The sequence below is a fragment of the Balearica regulorum genome, chromosome 2 (assembly GCF_011004875.1).
Source record: "Balearica regulorum gibbericeps isolate bBalReg1 chromosome 2, bBalReg1.pri, whole genome shotgun sequence".
NCBI lineage: Eukaryota > Metazoa > Chordata > Aves > Gruiformes > Gruidae > Balearica > Balearica regulorum.
The window spans coordinates 76,053,713-76,063,112 of NC_046185.1; positions in this window are offsets into that span (position 1 = coordinate 76,053,713).

The following is a 9,400-nucleotide window of genomic DNA, read 5'->3' on the forward strand; positions in this document are numbered from 1 at the left end:
AATGCAAGAATAAAAACTGTATTTTAATTTTCTCAGTGTGGGTTTTAAAGCAATCAGCTTTGCAATAAACAAGAGACTCTCTTGATAGGAACAGTCAGTATTTGTCAGGCATATTTCCTTAAAAAGAGTTGACTTGATATTAATAGCAATCTGTCGTTCTCCCTATCAACCAGGAATTGCAATCAGACACAAACACACCCTCTAGTTCTCCTTCAATCAGGAAACTCAATTGCAAGTATTTAATAAATTCATAAAGGGAAAAATTCATCAGAAACTGTTGGGACCACAGTGTGATACCTTTATTTAAATGAGGATTTTTCTTTCTCTGTGAACAGCTTTATCATTTTCCGTGGGTCTTCATAAGCAGCAGAGTACTAAGAGCCTTAAAATCTAGGGTTGTGTGTTTTGGGAAGTGTTTAGTTCACAGTTACTAAGAAAAAAAGAATCGGTGTTGAAACTGTTACTATTTAGCGCTAATGAAAATGTATGTCTCTTTTTTCAAGTGCTTTCTGGGAACGGAAAAGTAGGTTACCTGTCAGCTCTTCCCAAACAACCTCTGCAACAAAGCACCAGAGCAGACTCCTGATTTCCCAACAGTGAGGTATCATTAAAAAAACACCATGAATTTAAAACCAGGAAGCTTTTTTTTTTTTTTAAGAGCTTAAGACATTAGCAAAACAGATTGCTTCTCCCAATGGTATGTTTAAACAAGCAAGGTACTTTCAAAGTGTTACTGTACGGAACAGAATTTCACTTATGCATGTGTTTGCGATGCCAAATACAAACTTCTGAAATGCCTTGCAGATTATTGTTCATTATCAAGCAGAGACTTTGTTAGGTATTACTAAGCCTCCAGTCTTGGTACCATATGCTTTAAATCCCCTATGGGAAATCTCATCCAGGGACAGAAAAATCACAGCAGGTAGAAAATCATATGGAACTTTTGGAAGTTGTTTAGAAATTATATGAAATAGTTTGGGGGTTGGGATTTTTTTTCTTTTTTTTTTTCCCTCAGGAAGATTATCTTAGAGCACTGTAATAAATTCACACTTGATACATCACATCCAAGAATCAGGAGAGATATTTGTTCAATGTGGCTGAAATATAAGGTAAAGTAACTATAACCTTGACTTAAAGTCCTCTGAGAAGCCTGGGAATCTTTCTATAGGATCTAACTAGGTAAGTCCATATTAATACTGATTGCATTGCAAAATTCCTGTAACAATCAGGAATACGTACATACTACTTATAAGGAAGAAAAGCATTTTCAAGTCAATGTAACAGACAGTTTTTAGATTGAGTTCTTGAAAACTGCCAGGTAGAAATGTTACTTTTAAAATATGGCTACCTGTAACACACTTTTTGTCCTCTAATTGTTGCATAGTGAATCCACTGTTCTGGAAAAAAGCATCCAATAACTGAGGTGTTATAGGTCTGGAGCTATTGGGGGATGAAGTAAATTAATTTTATTAGTGACATCAGAACAGGAAGACTGTTTAGCATTCAGGCTAAAAGAGATGTTCTTTGGTGGCCTTGGAAGTAAGAGTAGAAGGAGTATTAAACTGAAAAATGTCAAAAAATTAGTTTGGGTAAACTACAGAAGAGTAGATCTCCAGAAGAAATGTGGAAGATGGGTTACAAGATGCGTGTGTGTGTGTATGTTTGTATCTAAATAGAAGAATTTGAAGCTAAATATACTACTATGAATACTGTCATATAAAGTTTCTCCTGTCTAATGCAAAATAGACATCTCTTCCAGTCAGAAGGTGTGTACTAAGTGTAAATTGTTCGTATACTTGATACTTCTAGAAAGCTACAAATGATCTTCCTATATATAGTGTTTCTTTTACATACTACTTAAAGAAATATTCCAGAAAAGTTTTAGGTTTTGGGTCTTTTTAGTAGTTTTGAGTGAAAAGATGCAAATGCACCATAGAATTGTCATTACATAACTGAAATACACTTACAAGGGCAAGAACTAAAAGCCAGTAAAGGAATTTTCATCTGAACCATCAGACCCAAGTAAAGTAGATTGCATTCACCTTTTAACATTAAACACTAAATCTTAAAATTATCAGACTAATACTGCTTTGATACCATATTAACTAACTGACTTTCTAAATTATTATTATATTTAGCAAGAAATGTAAGTCTTACACTTCAGGTATCAATACAAAATTATTCCGGTCTATCCTTTGGTTGGAACATATAGCATGCCCTTTATCATACAGATTCTTCTGCCTTGCACACTGATAATAGTATCCTGCAAACTTAAGTCAGCAATGAAGCTGTTCTGGTATGTGATGATGAGCATGTTATTTTGAAAACACTACATAAAAATGCAATAATTTAAAAGATTAGTTTACCGGAGTCATATAGGGTGACTTATTCTACTTAACAGGTCTAGTGTTTCAGGAAGGCATTAAGCTATTCTGCACTGTAATTTTCTTTCCTGTGTATCTGTCACCTGCTTGGCAGCTAAGAAGAAAATGTGTCTTTCTGTCTCTGCTCTCCTTGGCTCAGGGTATTGCAACAATCATATATGCTAACAATCATATATGTTTAAATATTCAAAATGGTTTTACTTCTTTTTGAGACACAGCACCCAAAGTTCTGGATATAGGGGCACTATTAGGACATGTACCCTAGGCCTAAACTGGGAAACTACCTGTAACCTCCCCCATTGTCACCGAAATGCTCCATCTTGATGACAGAAATAGCCAACAATGACACTTAATAAGCTTTGCAATACTTCACTGCAAGAAAGTTTTATTCTTAGGGTGTTATTCTGTTGTTCTGAGGCAGCTAATGTCAGCTTGTGCAATCAAGCACTAGAGACAAACATATCAAGGTGATTGTACCATATTCAGAACACCTGAACCCAGAGGAATATTTTTTATTCCTTTTATCTATATTTTCCTGAGCATCATTTTGAAAATTGTCATACTTCATTAGTTTTAAAAATAGTTCATTTATTAAAAAGTTTTATCATTTTCTGTAAATGTTTCCCATAGTAAACGTGGTGCTCTTGAAGGACCACATTTTCAAAAGCCACAGGATGTAAAATAAACCATAGTGATTGAAGCAAGAATCAAAGCCAGTGAAGTCCAGTAAAATGGGATCTACATTTAATTAAATTGGATTTCTCATTCTGGAAGGGAAGATAAATAGCATTATTGTATTTTACAATGCTTTAAATCATGACACATTCACATATTTGTGTTGTTATCAAGCATGTCTAGACATGGCTGCAATGAAGTTCTCTGGTTTACCCTTTTAATTAGGGCTTTCTGCTCTGCTTTTTCTAACAGCTCTGGCAGGAGTAATTTGCTGTAATGAATATCAAGCGTATGCATAAAAGTGCAATTAGAAATTCACCATCTTTCTGGGAATACAGTCTTCCCATTTAATAATAATGTAACCAAATTTTACTTATAGTTAGCAATTTGTGTTAGAGTGATCAAATTAGTAATCTACGAGAAAAGTTACCAAACAGACAAGCCAAGAAACTAATGACTGTTTGTCTGTGGAATTAGTATAGTAAAGACTGAGTTAGCCCAGAACAGCCTGTATTTTTAACATTGGACAAACATCTAGGCATGAATCAAAAAGTAAAAAGACATTAAAAACAACAGAAATTAAGTTTCTATCAAATCCATACCTTTCATCACTTTACAAAAACACATATTTTGTTGTATATGCAATTTCTTCATACTGGAGATTTACAGCTGTCCACTGCTTTTTTTCCTCTTTTTTCTGTGTGTGCATGGAGGTTTTTTTTAATCTTTTGTTTTTCCTCCTAAACCCCAGAGTAGTCTCGGAATAAGCTAATCAAGTCTACATCACCCTCATGCTCAATCTTCATTGACTCAGACTGCAGGTCCCAAGCTGAACCTTTGAACACACAAAACAGAATCTCACCTTTCAGGTGCAGACTGACTTTCTCTCACACTAAACCTAGTGTCAAGCAACATTTTCCAGACTGTAAACACCAGGAATATTTATAAGATAAGGACTCCTGGAAAGGAAATAATAAACTTTGATTCCTTGCCTTTAAAGCTTGAGTCTTTTCCGATGAAGTTATTATAGATGAGCATTCTAAAAAAATCACGTTTCATAAGAGAACTCGATGAATTCAAATCTCTCAGGTAAAAAGAAACCAGATTTTAAGATAGCAGAGACTTTTTTCCTGTGGTAAGAGGAAAACTGGAGGTTAAAATAAGCTTGGGTTACCAAAACTATGCAGAGAAGTTGTGTGTACGTTCATTGGGCTTTGCTTCACAGTGGATGTGTACCCCTGTGCATTTACTTACCCCCGTGTTTACTTCAGTTAATGACAAGAAGCAGAGTGCTTCAGGTTGATTCTTATAAAAGGACCTCAGGAGAAGGACTCTACTATAGAATATTATTCTCCAAGGCCATCTCAGCCAGCTTGCCAGAGCTACTCCATTAACAAAACAAATTGCAAAAGCAAATATATCAGCCATTTTCTGCCAGATATTTTAAGCCCTGAACAAAGAAGATCAACACTCATGTGGTGGCCAGCAATTTAAAAAGTGACTGACAGTCTAGAGTGGGACAGTGTGGACCCAGTTTAAGCATCTGAAAAGAGAAAGAGAGAGAGCGAGACAGTTTACACACTCACAACAGAAGGTGATGGGGACAAAAATGAGAAGGGTGATCTTCCCTCTTAAGAACATAGCAGCTGACTGTAATGAAGTTATTTGGAATGGAATTATATGGCCTCTAAGGGGAGTTCAAATGTCGCTTCTATAAAGAAAAACCTGTATTTTGATGTCAGCATGTCAGCACCTGAAACATAATCATGCACACACCACCTCTTCTTCTGCACACCTTCTGTCATTGATAAAATATAAAATACACTTATAAACATAAAAATTTGGAAAATTTCCCCATATTTTAACTTTTATGGATGTGTGTGTGTGCGCGCGCGCGTGCATGCATGCATATACCTCTATAAAGCCATCTTAAAGGAAAGAACGAGTTTGGCTAAATTTACTTCATAAACAGTGTGCAACCTTCATTGCTATTTCCTTGTCTTTTTCTTTATGGAAAATGTTGCACTTTCAATGATAACTAGAACATAATGGATGTGTTGCATTTAAACAGGCATGTGTCCTCATTTAGCTGGGTTTCAAGCTACAAAACCTTCATTTTTTACTCTAGGGCAGCTGTCTAAAAAGCATACCAGTATGTTTCTGCCAAAAATCTCAAATTTCCTAGCCAAGTTTATTCTGACTGTGGAAGATAGGAGCAGAAACTCTGTTCTAGCAGCTTAAATCATCCAGCTTTTTTGATGAGCAGAGCTTGGTGGTAATAACTTTAAGCTCTCTACCAATTTGTTAGGAGCAGGTTGTTAGATGCAGAAAATCGTCCATTTTCCTAACAGACAGACAGTCATGTTGCTGTTATATATGGTTTTACGTCATCCAAATCTTTACATTTCTGTATGAATGTTTAGACTACATATGGAACTGATCAAAATACAAAAAAAAAGTTCATAGAAAATGTCAGAGTTTCTGGGCCTTTCAGTTTGGGGATTAGGGAGTTTTTAAGTCAAGAAAAAAAAGACACCCAGCAGAACAATGTCGTGGGATGAAGCCTACCTAAAACCAATGCTCAGATAAGTAAAACCTTGACTACATCTGCCGAGGTCTAACTCATTTGGTGATTCTGGTAAGTGCTGGTAAAACAAGGAACATTCAGGCAAATTGTTACAGGGAAGGCTTTCCCAAAAGCTCTGTACTGCATCTGCCCTTGTTTAATGGTTTAACTATGCATGGCAAAGAAATAAAGACATGTAGATGAACAATTTTGCACGCTTGTGCTGGAGGCATTTGATGGTGTGTATTGGTGTGTGTGTCTATGCACATAGAACAGAAATCACTATCCACATGGCAGACCCATCCCACTTTCTAAATTACTAATAGATTTTAGGTTACTGAGTGGTATAGTTTGGTTCTTTTGGCTACCTCAGTCCTAAATTCCCCCTGAAGGGGGCTGAATAAGACCTTCATGTCTTGATCTTCCTCTCTTTATAGCATTGGAACATTTACATCTTGATTCAGCATAAATTATTAATAATCATAATATTGACAGTAATTAAATACTTCATGTTTGTGCTCTATTAAGATACTGCTCTGGCACCAGACCTCTATGTTCAAAACCCAAGCTTCACCCCCTTCCTTAGTCCAAATTATAATATTTATAGCATGATATAAGACTGGAGATTAGAAAAATTTGCAAGGAGAGAATATGCATTGTATAATTATAAGTCAAAATGGATTTAAAGGTGTGTAAAATACAGTGGGAAGAATCAGTTTTAATAATACATATACTTTTATTAGTTTGTTATTTATAATTCAGCAGTGTTAAGTATTGTTCTGTTGCCTCTGATAAGGTTATATAAAGACACTCAAATGAAAGAGTAAAAGGTGAAAACAAACTTCTGTACAAAGCTATTTGACTTTTCCAAACTTTACACGTTGTATATCTGCAGACTAATCGCATGGCAGTTTTATTTGCTCATTTGTTTGGCTTTCTGTTTAAAAATAAAAAAAGACAAAAAGATAGTTACACTATATTCAAACATGGCAAAGCCCCTACAGGACAGATATTTTGTTCAATGCATGATACTGGAGACACAACAGTGAATTAAGAAACTATTAAGGAAGCACTTCTTTTTCAGTATCACTTTCTTTGGAAAAAAAATGGAGGTAGAATAAAACTGAATTGAGAAACTCAGAGAGTGTAATGAAATTATTTCTTTCTGCTGCTGGAGACAACGCTGACTTTATTGATCTCTGGCTGGTCTGCAATTAACAGTCCTTCATGATCTATTCAGAATATATGCTTTGCAGTGTATGTTATCAGATAAAAAATATTAAGCAAGCAATTTATGATGTGCAACGTTTTCAAGCTAAAGTGTGTTGATGTAAATGAGGACTGAGATGATTAAGTCTAAATTTTCCCAAATACAACAAAAGATCTATTTTCCATTTGTTTTTCATGAACATATGGAATTGAGAGGTCAATTATATCACTAACTTCTTTTAAATAAACTATTCCAACTGTGCTTTTTAACTATGTCTCAGCAAAGAGATGATTTGGTTGAGTAATCTCAGCCCTTGTACTGCCCCCCTTGAAAACTTATTTCAGAATGATTAAAAAAAAGATTTTTCAAGGACTGGAGAATTTCACAGATTCATGGAGTGGTTTGGATCGGAAGGGGTGTTCAAAGATCATCTAGTTCCAACTGCCCTGCCACAGGCAGGGACATCTTTCACTAGACCAGTTTGCCCAAAGCCCCATCCAACCTGGCCTTGAACACTTCCAGAGATGGGGCATCCACAACTTCTCTGGGCAACCTCTTCCAGTGCCTCACACCCCCTTCATAAAAATCTTCCTCCTTACATCCAGTGTTAATCTAGCCACTTTAGTTTAAAACCATTGCCCCTTGTCCTGTCACTACAGGTTCTGGTAAAAAGTCTTTCTCAATCTGTAGTGATAGGACAAGGGGTAATAGTTTTAAACTGAAAGAGGGTAGATTTACATTAGATATTAGGAAGAAAGTCTTTACTGTGAGGGTCATGATCATCTCCCCTGTGTTCCATATGTTTTGTCATGTCTTCTGAACAGTTAATAGCCATCAATTACAACACTCCAGTTGTGCGATTCGTCCCACCACATTTCAGAGATCATAGCTTTCTAGTTGCACAGTGGCTTCCAGCTCCGCCTGCTTGTTAACCATGCTGCATGCATTAGTAAAGATGCACTTCAGCTGGGCTATTCATCACGTCACCTTTTTAGAGGAACATGACCTAATTCCTTTGAGACATTTCACAGGTGTTTCGCTGCTGGTTCCTAATGCATCAGCAGCCCCTAGCTCTTCTGTTTTGTAAAGCCAAATCTGTAAAGCAGATCCACTGAGTGATCTGGGATGGGAGTTGTCATGCACCATCCCTGTTTGTCCAGTACTTTCTATCCAAACACAGTAAGAGCAATGAATCATCTAGTCAGCTCCTTATAAAGATCTGAAGATCTACCAGGCTGAGAATCGAAGGAAGTTATTACACAGCAATGAGTAAAGGAATTAAACTCTTTGAACTGGATCAAGACTTGAAATAAGTATTTAACCAGGCTGTAAGGAACATATCTTGGTGGTGCATCTTTATGCAGTAACTTCTCAGAAGCAGACACCAATAACCATTCACACATTTTAACAATTGTAACACCAGGTCGCAATTGAGCTCAGAGCTCCACTGTATAAACACACAATAACTAGTAGTTGACCATATGCAGTAGGGGTTATCAAAGTAAAAGACAACACTGTGTGTCCCTGTCCTGCATATGTTCAAGGTTACAATGCAAGTGAGCCAAGAATTTAATCCAGTTCCCAAATTTCTGAATCCCAAGCAAGCTCTTCAATTATTGCAAAAGTAAACTTTCCTATGCCTATGCAGACATCTGAGCAGATAATCAGAAAAAGGAAGAACAGAACATAACAGCTTCTTCTGATATTTTTAAAGTTCACCTCCTTTATCCTAGACAATTGAGAAAAGTAGTAACTCAATCCGTAATTGGTAGGTTGTGCCATTCATATCACATCTAAATTATATTTTACAGCAAGTAGGGTTTTGTTGTGTTGTTTTGTTATTCTTTAAAAAAAAAAAAGTCTAAAATATCTTAAGTACTGCTTCTGATATATTCAACGAGGAAGTACAGTACATACTGAAAAGATGCACTCAGATTTGCATATAGATGTTTCAACTCCCTTTCCTCCTGACACCACATGCTGTGCATGCACAATATTGAAATTTAACAGTAATATGCCAAAGCATTACATTCCCCGGTAATTCCTTTGCAACAGTGAGATTTGTCTACTTACTTCTTTGGCATAAATCTCTGGCATTAACATTTGTTATAACAAAAGAAGCAGCAAGAAAAGAGCCAGTTTGAGCCTCCAAACATCATGCATTTCCAATACAGAGAGAACTTATTTCTAACTCATTAGAACTGACATGGTGTGCAGGATCTGAAGGATGTGTTTGCAAATGACATTCTCTGAAAGTTGAATTTGTAATAAAAGTTATTTATGAACTTGCCGCAGCAGAACAGCTCTTGTAGTAGCATGAACTGTATTCTCAGTCAAAAAATTTCACTGTTACAGTTCTCCACAAGAAGCCTCTCTAATGTACATGCCTTTGTCAGCATGGGGGGCAGGAAAGAAGGAACATGACAAACAGGAGATTTCAGTTATCATAGCCCTCAAGAAAAATGTGGAAGGCAGAAGGGTTTTTACACACACAGTCAACAAAAAGAAACTAAGACTCAAGCATGCAAATCCCATGAACATGTTGCATACCTAACTGCAATAGAG